Source organism: Ptychodera flava, chromosome 2 (genome assembly GCF_041260155.1).
Source record: "Ptychodera flava strain L36383 chromosome 2, AS_Pfla_20210202, whole genome shotgun sequence".
Classification (NCBI taxonomy): domain Eukaryota; kingdom Metazoa; phylum Hemichordata; class Enteropneusta; family Ptychoderidae; genus Ptychodera; species Ptychodera flava.
In genome coordinates, this window is record NC_091929.1 from 3,124,357 (window position 1) to 3,141,886 (window position 17,530).

Genomic DNA, 17,530 nt, shown 5'->3' on the forward strand with positions numbered 1-17,530 from the left:
TACATACATACATACATACATACATACATACATACATACATACATACATACGTACATACATACATACATACATACATACATACATACATACATACATACATACATACATACATACATACATACATACATACATACATACATACATACATACATACATACATACATACATACATACATACATACATATCGATATGAAATTACGAGTGTGTAAGTGAAATGAGATATTTAAAGGTGTCACCTATGTGCTTCTCTTTCGTGTTCGTTGCTAAGCTGAAGCTGTAACGTTCGATAGTACTTGGATATTTCTTAAAACCAGTTTGTGAAATCATGTCATGCAAATCTTCTAAACTTCCCAAGAATGGGCAATACTTCGGCTGGAAATCCTGCATTTTGGTAAACGATAAACAGTATCACGGGTATTTGGGCACAGGTCTCAAACCGTCACATATAACCTCGATGATGACACAGAAGAAAATATACCCTGACAGTTAAAATGATAATGATTTTAAAATGATTTACAATTCTTTTCTAATCTACTAGTTGTGGGGGCTCATTTTGAACCTTTTGGATTAAGGAAAAATCTTCCAGATAGAGATAACACAGGAATTACAATCCATTTTGAATGTTAAATATCGGCAATTGTTTCTCGAGAACCAAAATTTACCGGGTGATCCCTGATTTGAATTCTTGATTTGGAAAAAGAATGGTTGAAAGTGTCATCTAGGAAAGTTTGAGCAAATGTTAAAGTCGTTAACTTTCGAGGCTCATACTACCATAACACAAATGCTGCATTACATACGGCGATTTCGAATAACAAGTAAGCTTATCCGAGCCCTTTGTTTTAAATAGGAGAATGAAGTTTGTTCCCAGCCATGCTAATAATAGGCATTTTAGTCTTCTCATTTGATAATTTCATCCAGCAACTGTCAGAGAAAGAATTATTATTGTTTTTACAGTTAAAGATTTATGTACAGTACGAGCTACCAACCTTTAAGTATTTCATCCATTTACGTAGTTCTATGCTCTTGTAATAAACGTTGTAGAATGAGGTTTTGAATCGATCAGTATGAAATAAAAACGAGCCCCTTTCCTGCAAACACCAGTAAACATTTCGTATGGCCGTCTCTTTGTCTTCCATCCAATGGAGAGCTTCATTAGAGTACACTTTTGTGAAGGCCTTTTCAAATTGACTGAAGGTCTCAGGCAGAAGCATACAGTCACCAACAAAATATTGAGTCTTCCCATCAACAGAGTTGTTCTTACTTGCAAATTCAATAGCATTAGCAGAGATGTCAACACCTAGAAATTAGAATATTAATTAAGTAAACAATTTATGATATTAAATGACTAAATACATATAATCAAAAGTAAAAATCACCAAATATATAAACAAACTGAATTTTGAGAAATCATTTAACGACATTTGTTTTAAGCGCGTTTCTATGAAGAGACAAAGATATCAGACGACGAGATCACGTGATATGCTTTCCTGCAATTCGAAAGTGATCTCTTCGTTGGACGATATTGTGCTAGAATAAATGGGAAATTTATCCACTTCGTCTACTAATTAAAGGAATGGCATTTTTGACAAGAAAATATCATTTCGTAATATTTTTTTCCGTTCACAGAAGGAAAATTTTGCAAAATTTTTATTGGGCTAAACAAAAATGGTGATTTATTCATGTAATACGCTGGCATAAAGAGAATATGGCGGCGCATCATTAATCTACAATGTCGTCATTGTGGATCACACGGAACACGGAGAATGGGTTTGTTACGGTTTCAAAGGCTAGTCTTGCATGCGGGACGTCTTCGGCGAGATCTAATTAAAAACAGAATTCTACTCGAGGACATTTTTGGACTCTCAAACTTTTGTCATTTGTTTTGGTCTGTCACAAGTTAGAGCTTACTATGCAGAGCATAGCGTAACTTACGATTCCACCAAACCGGCTTATTTTTGTAAAAATCGAACATTTAAGTTTTGAGATGGCGTTTGCAAATTGAAAGAAAGTTTTTGCCAAAGTACCAATATTTGACTCGGTGTTCATTCAATTATTTTGGATTTTGAAAGAGGATGGTTCACAGTTTCATTGAAGACAGTTCAAGCTAAAGTCTTTCGATCGCGAGGCGCATACCAAAATGGCAGACATTTTGTTGAGCGACGATACCTACGTTGTTCAGAGTTAACGATCACAGCCAAATACATAATCGACGACTCGAAGCAATATTTTTTCTCGGTTTCATGTTGTAATTTATCAGCAGGTTGACAGATGGAAATCTCTCGATGGCAAAGTAATTATTCCAGCAAGGTTGCATCAACGCATAATTTGACTGTACGAGACAGTGTAGGTCTGATTACACACGAATACTTTACCTATGACAGATTTGACATTGTCTCTCTCTGCTATCATTTTTGTGAATTCACCAGTTCCGCAGCCGATATCAAGCACAATATCTCCGTTTTCCCAGTCATCAGTCCATAGAGATAACAAGTCTAGGCCAGCATTTTGTTGAACCTCTCTGTGGTTTGAATAGCACGCCCAATTGTTGTCATTCATGACTGTGCAGTAATAAAAATCCTCCGATCGGCACTTTTTTCTGTTAAAGTAACGAAATTGTGAAAAAGCCTTTACATATTAAGTATTAAAGCATCTTTTTCAAGTATTGCATTTTGAATTTTGCGTTTTTAATTTTGACATTTGCACAACAACATTCAAAATGCAATACTTGGAAACGAGGCTATATATACTTAATAGACATGCCTTAGGCTTACAGTTGCATTTAAGGCCCATTGACTCTGACATTGGAACTAATTTAGGATATTGGATAGTGTAGTAATGTTGATTTAACTTGCAAATTAAAACTCATCTGTTTTTCTTTTTTGAAATGTACTTGTTTTTGGCTAAATTTGTACTTACACTTTTAACTATAAGCTTAGGGCACCTAACACTAAAAAGACCAACTTCTCCCAAATTAGTTCCAATCGTGTTTGTATTTTCAGCACTTTTGTTCTGTGTATCAACTCTACATTCCAATTCTACTCCCTGCACTATGAAGACATTCCAAGCATTAAGAATCTCAACATAGTCTGTTTATGGCTAGTGGCCATTGTTATTGTAGAAAAATGAATCAAAGTGAGGGCTAGAACTTTTACATCACCATCATCATCATCATCATCATCATCATCACCATCATCATCATCCCGACCACCACATCCACCACCACCACCACCACCACCATCATCATCATGATAATCCCGACCACAACCACCACCACCACCACCACCACCACCACCACCACCATCATCATCATCATCATCATCATCATCATCATCATCATCTCATCAAGGCGCACAAAGCGACAAATGCGCAGAAAGGGTAAGGAGTTGCCCTTTTGTTGTTTATATTTGATGAATCTCTCTCTTCTGTAAAAGACCTCCTAAATACTTAACCCGCTTATCTAATGGTTATGCCATTATTCAAATTAACACTTTGGTTTTGGAAAGGGTTGAAAGACATGGAAAACCCAGGATGTATGTTCATTAAGGATAAGAAGCCCGCTAACTTGAGTTCTTCCCAAGCAAAATGTGGCTATTCAAAAATGGAGGCTTATTTGAATGTGTGAAAAGTGTGAAATGTCATTTTTTTCTCCGTCAACGAGCATGGCTACATTTCTTCAGGAGTCCATGTCTATTTTATCATCAATTTACTGATATTCAAGGCTAACATTTTGTACGACTGTTTAGATCTACATTGGCCACAGAGGACGTAGCAGCATGGCACAATGAACAAGTAACACGATTGGAACTAATTTGGGATAATTGGATGGTGAAGTAATGTCGATTTAATCTACAAATGTTATCTAATCTGCTTTTCTTTTTGTATTACACAGTTATTTTTATGAGTAATTTGAGGTATTGCAACATTCAGCTATATGGCACCTAAAAATTTTGAGAAATTTGCAAAATATGAAAATCCAATCAATCCAAAGTTTGTTCCAATCATGTTAAGTAAATAAAGTCAGGTCCTACTGTAATAAATGGTAGTAGTAGCAATATCCACGAACGGTTCATGGGATCTTCCTCTCCACGTACATTGTGTGAGTTAGATATCTCTTTGTGTGTACATATAAATAAATATCCTGCATGGAAGTACAACAAGAAGAATGCGTCAAAGCCGCCATACATCATAAAAGCTGACACACTAAAACGCAATTCCTTCTTTTAAGAACGGGTATAACCCATAGGTCTTTTTACGTTGGTAGACTTGAATCGCAAGTGACAAAAATGCAAAAAATCAGACTTTGAAATCATAATAAAAACTTGACATTGATTCCAACATGACGGCAGAACGGGAGAGAGAATCACGACAGAAGAGAAAGAATTCACAATAAATTCATTCGTGTGTGGTTTGAAACGTGAGGACTCAAATTCATGTGATTTTTCGGCTCCGACGCACTACTATCTCCTTGTTCGTCGAGCGAAATGGGACATGATTTACGGCAACATAATTAAGACCAGTGCTGGACAGAAAAACATGTAACATTCCAAACCCTCGGCCATATGACTGAGCGTCACTCAAGATAGACAACCAAAATATGTGATAAAGGAGGGCTATCTCACTGTTGAACAAGACAGATTTGTTGACACAAATTGAGATTAATAATAATATCGTAGCAACGTCACCGTTCGGAAGATATTAAAGGCGCCATTACCATTTTATTGTTACTCTGTATTCTTCCTGGGTTTTGATGTTACATATCTTATTTGCATCAACAATTTATTGAGAAGCGATACACTGGAATTCGATTGAGTGGCCGGTTTGCTTTGTAGATCTCATTCAGTGTAGATGATGTAGCTTATCATTAGAAAAGTAAACATTTGTAACAAATAGAGTCACGCAACTCAGGACGAGTTATCTTTGGTGTCAAATTGCAGCCAGGTGAACGTTTCTCATGCACTGGCTGGAATCATGACGTCACGTTTCAGAATGTCACTCTCAATAATTTTGCACTGCACATCACAAAAGTTTTCTTTGAGGTGTTTATTTAAATCGGGGAATCCGAACTTTATACAGAAACTCACGTAAATTATTTTCAAAATAAATCTTTTCTCCTTTAAATGTGTTCTTGTTTAAAATACAAGGAACGATTACACAAAATGTTGATGTACATATCAACATGCAAAACACCATATATATATATATATATATATATATATATATATATATATATATATATATATATATATATATAAATTCTGCTTTAGCATTGAGCACTGTAATTTCCCACGAGGACGTCTGTATACTTCGATATATATATATATATATATATATATATATATATATATATATATATATATATATATATATAATATGTCTTTGATAATTATATATAGAACATGTAAGGTAGCAGGAAGGAGACTGATATCACCAAGGGTTGAAGGTCTTCTCTACATTACAGAAGTAATGTCCGACAGATGTTTGGAGGGACCGTATAAACAATGTATGAAAAACAATAGAATATTTTGCTGGGATAGTTTTGTTGTTAGCTTCATTTGTGTCTTTTCCACTGTTCTTTAAAATCCAGTCCTGCATGTTAAAAGACTTCACTGTCAATATTCTCAGCTTTTCGCTCACTTATACTTCCAGAAACACGGTGTTTACTGGACACGTTGTCATAGGAGGTTGAACCGTGGAGGCATAGAAAGAACTCCCTTACATTGGATGACATTATACGTAAGGGGTAATATTGGTTCATTTGATGTACCTACATATCGTAGTACCTACATATTATGATTATGAGGTGATTGCCATTCAGCTAAATCTTGATACAACTGACTACTAGCTTCGACATTTGATGGAGGGCGTGGAATCATCACAGCTGAAGGATCAGTATGTTTATCCTGGCTGTGACTTGAATGCAACATCTGTTCAGTCAAACAGTTCTATATAGGCTTTTCAAAATGATGAATTTGCTTGTATATTCATAAAGTTCCCAAATTATAATAAAGACAGCAAAGTGATTGCAGACAGTGCATGGGAAACATTCGCTGTAATCTGATACCAAAGATAACTAGTTGCAAATGTTTACTTTTCAAATGCAATAAAATTGTAAAGATTGGCTAATTTCTCAGATTGGCTAGGCAAGGGACAAATGAGCCTCGGGAGATAAACAAAAATTTACGGATTTAAAGTTATTTATCCTATAGAACATATGTTCTTGTGCGAAAAATCGATTTTTTATCGACATACACAACAGGAACTGAACCCACGTGAAGTTTCCATTCCATATGGTAAGTTCAATCACATTCCCAAAAGAATGGGTGATTTTAGTCTTTCTACCTATTTTTTTATCTAGTTTAATAGGACGAGTTGAAGGTCGTTGGCCTCACTCACGTTTGCTTTAGTGATCACAAATAACATAAATTGTCTTACCTTCAGTGGAAGAGTTTAACGGATATAAGGAAACTGCTCTGCGCGATTGAACTTTGCTCTGTTTGATCTGGTTTGTATAACTTTAACGTTTTTGCCACAGTTAAATTCAAATAAATCCGCAACCGGTCAGCGCTGAAACTATTGGTTTCATACCAATGTTAATGGAGATAAAGAAGTGAGAGTTCTCGTTCTCTTTGCAATGTTAAATTTTACTATGGGAAACGTATCGATGTACCACTCAATTTTTGTCGTCTCCTCTTTGAACAGAAGAAAGTGTATGGGGATACACGGTGACATATTTTTGCATAGCGGACGAATATTTATTGCTGTGTAACACGTCGGGCAGAACCTACCCAGCCGGCGTACGCCACTTTTTCCCACAGGGTACTGCAAGCATTATTCGTCCAGAAGTTATGAATACCATCAATACATGTCATGTAGTAAACTATTTTTTCTTTATACAAGCCTTGTCTGTGTCGCGTGTGTGTCTATTACTTTACCCTCGCTATCCATGTAAAGTATTTCAAAGAAAAGAGTTTATATGGCTGGTATAATCAACTTGAATAGCATGACAGGAGGGTAATCACCGGAAATCAGCTTAAGGCGATACCGAGGGATTCAAATTGCTAAGCAACGGTTGCTAAGGATAATTTCCAAAATCAATCAAAATGCAAAGTATTCATGGTTTTCTTTGCATAATAAAGATTTACAGAACCATACTATTCCAAAAGACGCAGGTTTGTCGCGCGATTGGTCAGTGACGTCACACATATGCATATTTTCACAGCTCTTCTTTAAAACATTTCAGCTCCTAAAAATTTGCACCAAATTTTGCAAAATTTCAGATTGTAACAAGTGAGATACCTGTGTCCAGTAGCCATGCATACAAGAAACTTTTAAAATCAAGAATAAAAATCGGGCGTTGCAGAACACAAATTTTGGTGCCATGGAGTAAAATTACCAAAATTCAACGAAGTTTGCAACGATATATGGCACATATATATATATATATATATATATATATATATATATATATATATATATATATATATATATATATATATATATATATATATATATATATATATATATATATATAACACTTCACATACGCTATTGGACAGATAACACTTTCAGTTTCAAAAATACAAGCCAGTGAAAACTTCACGACGAAGTTCAAAATGAGGCCCTTACAAGTGGTAGACCAGAAAGTATTATAAAAGTTTGAGACTCCGAACATCTACCCAAACGTATGCTTCCATGTAAGCTGTCTGATGTTGATATCCTATTTTTGGTGTTCTATGTGAACTCCACGATGCTTCCAAAGCTAGTCATGCCTTTGATATGATGCTACTTAGATGTGAAGTAGGATGGAGCTATGTACTCTTACGTTATCATCATCATATGCAGTAGCAGAGTAACTGGTTCCTTCACAGCTTACCTGTGATGAATTGGCACTGATAGAGAGTTTAAACAGTGAGATGTGGATTATCATATCTCGGGAAAAGATAAAAAAGGTCATCAAGGGTAGGACGCGTACGGAGGATGCCCTTCGAGTACAGATATTCAGACTCAAATTTCCTCTTTAGAGTTCACACATGGATGGCGGCCATTTTGAATTCGAATGTCGGTAAATGTCAGGTGGATTGTTTATCCATACAGTAGAGCTGTCAATGTTTATCTAGTGACAAAGTCTGCGCTGTGAGTCCAAAATATTTATTCTTTATTTGATATAGATATATGGTATAAGTTTCATGTAGGAAAGTTTCTATCCCGAGGCATGCATGATTGGGCTGAAACACGTGTACTGAGGTAAATATCGGTCCAGACTAAACGAAAGGCCGCAGAGGCGGCATCAAAAATTGAACAAGATGTATGGGCATGGTGGATCATGGGGTTAGTATGTATGCTGCAACATGTGTGTATCCTTTGAAAGAAGAGAATATATAATGATATGGAGGTGTATTGCAGATGTTTATAGGAACAAATAACTGGAAACTGGTATACCTGGATATAAAAGTCAGCTTAACTGGTAAGGAATGTTTTTATTTTTCTTTATTTTTGATACTTTTTAGAGATCTGCAGAAGTGCTTATCATACCGATTCACTTCCAGTGTATAAAGTTTTCCAAAATGGAGTTAAATTATTCTCTTCAAGTCATCCACTCCTCCTAGCGAACCGAATTTAAAGGAAATAAATATCTTGTGCATGTACAATCATTTTAAATATCATATTGGGATTTTCATTAACTAAAGTTTGTCTTGCAATCTGCCCCACAACAGCGATGAATATTTCTTTTTTCCACTTTCAAATGCACCTGGTTCACAAGATCATTTTCTAACTCGTCCTTTCTGTTACCAAAACTGTAATCTGGTGTGCCTTAACCAATTCATTGTCGGTTATAATTGTGCTAAATTCTGGAATAGGACACAACTTTCTATTAGAAATATTTCACACAGAACACGATTTAAGCATGCCCTCAAATCTTTTATTAAAATCAGTTTTGAGTCGCAAAAAGTACATGAAAATTGTGAAAATATAACTGGCTGTGAAAAATATAACTACTATCCTGAAATATACAGAAACACAGTGTTACATGTTGCCGTTCTGGCTACAGGCTTAAACTGAAGCACGTTTCCTCCCACTTTTGCTTTTAACGGACTGAAACGTGGCAAAAGGTGCGAGTACTGCTACGTCAGTATTACTATTGGTGAATAAAAATGCAAATGAGACATACAGATGTACACAAAACGTGCAAGTACTGCGACGTGTGTGTGTTTCTATCAGTGGATTAAGATACGAATGAGATATGTACAGGATATGATTGGCTAAATGAAAGCCAGTCAGATGAAACGATGATATGTGAATAGTCGAACTGTGAAAACGTGACAAACACTCAGCGCACATTCAACCAACATATAAAAAACAAAACGACCAATCACGATATGACGATTATCCTGGTATACAACAAATCAAAGTAAAACCAAGTAAAATCAAACATTGCGACAATTATTAAATGGTTTTCATTTGTTCGGCATGAGTTACGCTTATTCCTGGCTAAGGGCTGGTCATGCAGTCCGTACAAAGTTTTTTTGAAAATAATAAACCCACTCAGTGACACTCTCCTATCAGAACATACTGTGGCCAAAACCTAGACTTCAACGTTTCTCATTGAAATTTCTCATCAGAGTTAATTTAAAACACACTTTTAGAGAGAAGTTCCCCATAAACTCGTGTTGCATTTTCATTTCAAAACTAATTTTACTTTTATGGTAGTAATTTGTTGCAAGATTAACAACATGGGTTTATTTGCTGTTCACGTGTATTAATCCCAGATCACGAGAACTGCACACTTCCTCCCAAACTTTGATATCGTGTTTTCACGGTCTTATAGTTCTGTACGCTTGTTTATACACACATTTTCAAATTCGACTGCTCTATGGAAGCGGTTTTTGGTTCGGTGCAAGAAAGTCGTAATTCGCACCTTTACATTTCGGTTAAAAACACTTTTCTTCCGAAAGTGACCGCGGATAACGTTTAATATTAAATAAAATTAAAACGAAGTGGCATCTTTGTAAACCGTTGTCTTATCTCTACCTAAATATGCTCCGTATTCATGTTATTATAGTGTCACTTGTTTATAACAATCCTGATTCTTTTGTGTGAAATTCAACAGAAATATTCTTGGGTCACCTATTTGCTGTTCAAGCCATACTTTGCCAAAAGCATATCTGAAAAGTCAATTTTTAACAGAACTTGCCCACGTTATTCTCCCTGCATCGCCTATTTTTTAGCATCAAGTAACTTGTCATTTAATTTGATACCTGTTTCTTTCATTGCAAGAAGGGTTTTCCAATAAGAAATACCTTTTTTCATAAGGTAGTGCTTCTGACTTTATTCTATCTTTTGTAAAAGTCAACAATTTCCGTCAACACAAAAATATACATATCTGTGGAATTTCTTTTAAAACCAAACTGCAGATCACTCGCTTTTAACGGGGTATCTGTCCGAGATAATATGCTTCACTCAAAGAATTTCGAAATGGCTGTAGCAATTGCAATAGGTGTATAGTTATCTTTTGATGTCGTGTCTTTAGATTTGTCTTTCACAATGGGACAGATAGTCGAGTGCATTAGGCTCTCAGGCAAATAACCTTGAATAAAAAAGTTAGTTTGACACATGCTCAGCAAAACACAGTGAATATGACTTGCATAAATCAAATGCTCAGCAGCGATACCATCATTATCAAAAGCCTTTCAATTTTCTATTTTAATTAAACACCATGTGATCTCATTTACAGTAACTATTCCATTATGAAAATTGATCTTATCTGACGAACACAACACAAATGCTTTATCATCACACCTTGGTACAGAATTCAATAAATTCTCATAGTGATTTTTCCACATATTGGCGATATTCTCATTACCACTATAGCCATTCAGACAAGTAGGAAGAGGAGAGACTTTAAGGATAGGAAATGTATATCTACCCTGAGGGCAGCAATATGTCTGAGCTGCCCTCAGCAGACATACATTCCTATGCTCAAATACGTTTGTATAATTCTATATCTATTAATCTGCCCTGAGGGCAGCAATATATCAGAGCTGCCCTCAGCAGACATACATTTCCTAAACTATCTACCAATCTGCCCTGAGGGCAGCAATATATCTGAGCTGCACTCAGGGCAGACACACATTTCCTATGCTCACACTTCATTGCATAATTTTGTATATCTATTAATCTGCCCTGAGGGCAGCAATATATCAGAGCTGCCCTCAAGGCAGACACACATTTTCTATGCTCACACATCATTGCATAATTGTATATCTATTAATCTGCCCTGAGGGCAGCAATATATCAGAGCTGCCCTCAGGGCAGACATACATTTCCTATCCTATCTACCAATTTGCCCTGAGGGCAGCAATATATCTGAGCTGCCCTCAGGGCAGATATACAGTTCCTCAGTGACGTCACTGCATGTTGTGCACATGTTTCCTCCGCTCTGAGCTGCCCTTAGGGCAGCGCTGCCCTGGGGTCATTTTTCAGTTGCAACTTCTGCCACCTGCTATGCGCTAGCTCTACCCTCGTTTTTAAGCGCCCTAAATACAGATTTAGATTTAGCGCGCGTTTTACGCATAAGCTCAAAAAATGGACCAAATCTGGGTCTACCATTCACCGAATGTGTCACGAGTGGCATCATGAAAATTACACACCTGTTCATTTCACCCGGGAACTACATTGAAACCCGGTTCGCAGAGGGCTTGGAAGTGAGAAAGCTATTACAAGAAGCAGATTTGAGACAAGCAACAACATTTGAATAAAACGTGGGCAACCCACGAGGATAATCAGGATTCTCACAGTTAGGATCACGAAATATAAGGTCATCATTTGCAATATTAAGTTTGCGAAGTAAATACTCCGTTGATTGTTCATAAGTATGCAGGTTTTGCAGATTTGCTTTACTCCAGTTGGGCTTGCCATCAAGAATATTGCCACCGTGTGGATTAGGAAATGTATGAACCAATCCTGCAATTTCAATATTAAAACAAAGAGGAAAGTAATCGGATGATACACAGTCATGCAAAATACTGATATTCGAAATAGCGGTATGCACTGCATGCGTACTCAAAACATGATCCTACAAACTAGAACTACCATGACCTTCACTGATACGTAAATTTATCGTCTTTCATACCAAGCTTTCCAACGTCAGAAAAGTGAAGATTGTTTTTGCTGCAAAAACTATTAAGCTCTTCCCGAAACATCGTACCTAGACTGGCGTTGAAGTCACCGAGGACAATAATATTATTGATTTTTGTTAAATATGCCACGAAACTATCATAATTTTCATTTGAACAAGTCGGTAAATACATGCAAATAAATAAATTCGTTGAAGATGTAGTTATTTCAACACCAATGAGTCTAGTGTCATTCAGATACTTTATCGTGACATTTTGTCCCAAAGACTTACGCCACATTATAGCTACCCCACCAAACGGACGTCCAACTCGAATTCCAGAACTATCGTCAATGGCAGAAACACCACATGCATTGAAGTCCTGGTGAATGTTTGAAAGCAACGAGAGTTCCGCGTGCCTAAGCCAATATTCTTGAAGGAGAATCACAATATCTTTGAACAGAGACTATGGACGAGTTAATCGCGTAGTGTCATGTACGGTGTAGTGTCATGTGTCTAGTAAAATCTACGAATGAGAATTCCATCTGGCCAGTTTGCAGGATCCCGAACTTTGTCAGCTAGATCACGTGTCACTTCGATCAAAAAGGTGAATATGTGTCAAATTTTGTCTTAAACTGTTCACATGTAACATCAGTCTGACAGCGTCTTTTTATGTAATTTTTAACATTGTCAGGAGTTGTATCTGGTGCAAATCTTGTCATGAAAAGTTTGATCTTTGGATTCGGGCGAACCACTGTGATAGAGCATTCGTCATAAATTTTTACAGTAAATTCTCTTTCTTCTCTATTTACAGAGAAATTCATAGATTTCTTAATAGGAAATCGACTAAAGTGCGATGAAATATTAGTGTTACTAAGATGTGCTTACAATTGAACTACTTCAGTGTACGTACCCGTGTCCAACTGTTGGTGGTTCATTCGGGGTTCTTTATTTTGTACACAGTAGGTGTACACAGTGGTGTTTTATAACTTTGTGACCACTGCTGGTTCTGGTCTCGACATCTGCGGAGTTTCGACTTGTATCGCACCTTTTCTGATTACTTTCGAAGCTAATTTTCATTTCTCGAATTTCCTTGCGTGATACGTTCATTTCACTCGCTAAGTCACTCATCTCAGACCACTTAGCGGTATCTCTCTGCAATGACATTTCCTGCCTTAGAGATTTCAATTCAGCCATCATCGAGGAAATATCAATATACGACACATCAATTGGGGCCAGCTTACTCAAGTCTTCAGCCACAAAGCACGGAAGATCCTCTTTATCAAGTTCATGTAGCAATTTGACCATATCCATTAGATTATTAAAACGTTTGTTTTGACCTTGACGCTCGACTGTCCTGCCAGAATCACTGTTACATAGCCCGAACAAAGTCTTTCTAGCAGACTCAACTCCATCGTCACCAAAATGGTCGCAGCATAGCTTTATGGTTATCTCGGTTGTGAAAGAATCCATTTTGTTCACAAGAAAACACAAAAGTTCATTGATTACCACACCGCCACTAGTAACAGTTCTTCGGCTTTGGAACTGTTACTTCCACCACCAAACCGTTTATTGTTACAGCAATAGCAGAAATGTATGTTTCCTTGGCATAAATGTAACCCTCGAAGAGACCTCATCATAATGCTCGCAACGTAGCCAAGCCATACTAACGGCTTGCAGGTGACAATGAAATCACCTTTCCGAGTATGTTACGGAACACTCTGATCAAAACAGCTGTGCAGGCCTGCAGCTCTTCAAACGTCACCAAAGAAAACCAAGAAAAGTCAGTTAAATTTCGCATACAGAGACGAAACTTTTCAGTTTTAACATCAACAACAGAGTCCACGTACATTTATACGCAGGTAGACCTTGGAAAATCTGCTAAAACCTTCTTAATATTTTTTATTTATTTATTTATTTATTTATTTTTATTTTATTTATTTATTTATTTATTCGGATCCAAAAGGCGAAAGGCCCACTTATAGGTCTGACAATAAGAGCAAGGATAAAAATCTGATACAAACATACACGTATACGAACCTATTACACACAAACATTATCTGTACAAAATGTCTTTGATGGTCCGACGAAAGGCAGACCTAGTAGTAAAAATGTCAACAGTATTATATTTACATACTAAATCGTTATAAGCGGACATGGATCTTGGGAAAAAGGAATACTTCCTAATGTTTAGCCGAGATCTCGCGGGTTTTAAAGACTCAGAGTGACGAAGTGTCCTCATTGGAAAGTTGTAATTAACCTGTTCCACAAGATAGGGTGAGTCGACCTCGGAATGAACGCACTTGTGTAAAAAGTTAAGATCAGCGGCCTTGCGACGAGAGAATAGCTGGGGGAGGTGAAAATATTTACATGTCTGTTCATATTGTTCTGATACATAGGGAATGTTTTGTTTAAAACAGAGAAATTTAATAAATTTCAACTGAACAGTTTCAAGTCTTTCGACGAGATATTTTTGGTTCGGAGACCAAACAGTAGAAGCATATTCAAGATTTGATCGAACTAAGGAAATGTACGAAGTCCGCAAAGCCTGTATATTGGTGAAAGATTTACAGGTGCGCTTAAGAAAACCTAGCATTTTGTAAGATTTACTGATAATGGAGTTAATATGAGTTTTAAAGTTTAAATCGGATGTCAGGGTTATACCTAAATCTTTAACTGAAGACACCCGTTGTAGCATAGAGCCGTTCAGTGAATAATCAGCGACTATTTTGTTTCTTTTGTTGGTGAATGATATAATACAGCATTTAGAAACATTAAGATTCAGTTTCCATTTTGCACACCAATTCGATATATTGTTTAAATCTTGCTGAAGAAATATACAGTCATCAGCTGAGTCCAGACATTTGAACGATTTTGTATCGTCTGCATAAACAGACAAGGTTGAATGAGAAATAACAGTAGACACATCGTTCACATAAAGAATAAAAAGAAGAGGGCCAATTAAAGAGCCCTGGGGAACACCAGAAAGAACTGGCTTCCAGGAAGTCTGTTTACCGTTTAAAACTACTCTTTGAGATCTACCTGAGAGATAGGATTTCAGCCACATTAGCAATGAACCTGAAAATCCATAATATTCCATTTTATGAGTTAAAAGTTCGTGAGACACAGAGTCAAAGGCCTTACTGAGATCCAGATAAATGGAATCGACTTGTTGCTTAGAGTCAAAAGCTTTGGACAAATGGTCAACATATGAAATGAGGTTAGAAACGGTGTCTCTGTTCTTAATGAAACCGTGTTGCTCAGAGATGAGAGTACTCTTGACATGCTCAAAAAGTTTGTACATACAGATTTTTCAAAAATCTTGCTTATTAGTGACAGCAGGGATATCGGCCGATAGTTCGTAACATCATGACAATCTCCTTTCTTAAAAACTGGCATGACATTGGTCTTCGCGAGAATTTTGGCTTCTCCAAGGAGCGAAAGTGGCGTGTACTCGACGTGCACTCATAGAAATATATAAATTTTCATATAAAGTGTATACATTTGCGTCCGTAGATGTATGCCCATGTGTCTATTAGTTTGTGCAAATATAGTAAGGTAAGTAGATATTCCGAAGGGAAAAACACCTTTCCTACTGAAGTTCGCTTCGCATGATACTATTTGTATATTTTCACGTGGAAAGCTTCAGCATTCCTGTGCAAAACGCCGTCTTCTGTTTTGATTGATGCACGCTGAAAGATTTGAAAACAATCTTCCAAAAAGTCCTCGTGTAGATACGCTGGTATGAAGTCCAAGTGTGTCATTAGAGGTCTTAAAAAACCTGTGAAAATGAAAATATTAATACGGAAGTTAATTACGGTAACCGCACGTCTCAATACGAATGTAGAGAACAAATTGCGTAAGCATTCGGTCACAAGGTCCTTCCAGTGTTTTTACGACATTGGTGTTTTTTCACAGAAACTAATTTATGAAATGGAAATCTTGCAATCAAGGTCATTGGGACCTGTAAATGTCACAACTAGTGTAATGAGTCTTCCAAGTGTATCCGCATGCAGCAATGAAAGTGACTTTGTCAGAGCTTGCTTAAATTAATTGAAGATACACTGAGCAAAAATAAGGGCATTGCCATAAAAATTTCTACGTAAAAATGTCAGCACCATGTTACTGTTGTTAAAAAATCAATCAATTTATAAGTTCTAGGTGGCGCTCTTTAGTTAATCTTTCTACTTCAAGCCACCTTGCTAGCTCGGCAATAACATAGGTTCAGTAATATTGTTTCCTTTTCATGTTTTGATTTTCTTGTTTACGTTCGATAATGTCAACATGAAGGTACCAGGACAACGGTGCAAATGTCGGAGAATGCAATCAGACAAAATACTTCCTGACGGAAAATTGAATCGAAAAATGATGAAATCAGTCCAAAATTATTTATGCAACTCTGCACTAATTTGAACGAACTATTTTATGTCTAGATGACTACATACATGCATGCATACATGTATCCGTCCATCCAACCCGTACATACGTATGTACATAGATACATAGATACATAGATACATACATAGATAGATAGATAGATAGATAGATAGATAGATAGATAGATAGATAGATACATACATACATACATACATATTTGTTACGTGCAGAGAAAACGAACAAAAGGGTGAACTCAGCAGTTAACGTTTAAACAAAATTTATTACGAAAATAAAACTAATTGCTAAGTCAGGGATAGAGTACAAGCTTTAAAAGTGTACAGACTACTTATCTCAGCTGGGACGGCAAAGCTCCAGTCTCAGAGTTGTAACAGTCAGTCGGATGAATGAACAGTCCTTTGGCTTGCAGGCTTGAAGCTGCACAAAGTCCACAGTATAAATCCAGCGTTGACAGTGAAGGTCTTGAAAAGTCTTGAGAATGACTACTGCTGGAGTTTACTAACACACAAGAGACACGATCCCAAAAGTCTGACTGGAAGCTGTGCACGTCCCTTTTATATACACATGCATATAAGAACAATCTAGAACTTTTATTGACATGCTAATTACTGTTCTAAAATTATCTCCCTTACACAACTAATCAACTTTCCAGAACATTCCAAACATGACTAATTGAATTCAAGGTTGTGAGGTCATTGAGGGTAGTGACCTTGAGAATGTTCTAGACTAATTGAACTCAGGTCATGATGAGTGTGGGGGGAAATGACCTACATAACACACCCCCTCTTCAAAAAAAGAAAATTTTTCAAAGAAAAATCTTTCTTTTACAAATGTAATCTTGAAAAGGATTTAAGTACTCAAATTTGTTGTACTCTAAAGTAAAATTTCTTGAAAGTGAACAACAATAAACTCTAAATACGAGAGAGACAGTCTGCAATTAAATTGTCTCTGCCTTTGATATGTCTAATGCAAGATTAAACTCCTGTAATATTAAACTCCATCTTAGCAATCTCTGATTTTG

General features: G+C 36.6%; 1 protein-coding gene across 4 annotated transcripts in view; it reads right to left on the reverse strand.

Moving 5' to 3' along the window:
* The window catches only part of LOC139151500 (juvenile hormone acid O-methyltransferase-like), a 41,985-nt gene that overhangs the window by 4,536 nt on the left and 19,919 nt on the right, over positions 1 to 17,530 (reverse strand). Inside the window, exons 1-5 of one of the 4 annotated variants that reach the window (XR_011556438.1) lie at positions 6,435 to 6,476; positions 4,066 to 4,140; positions 2,375 to 2,598; positions 989 to 1,299; positions 239 to 383 (exon numbers count right to left, since the gene is read on the reverse strand). The gene's annotated coding sequence lies outside the window, so the exon portion shown is untranslated. Of the gene's footprint in view, positions 1 to 238; positions 384 to 988; positions 1,300 to 2,374; positions 2,599 to 4,030; positions 4,141 to 6,434 lie in introns of those variants that run through there. The other 3 variants (XR_011556435.1, XR_011556436.1, XR_011556437.1) reach the window with 3 other exon arrangements.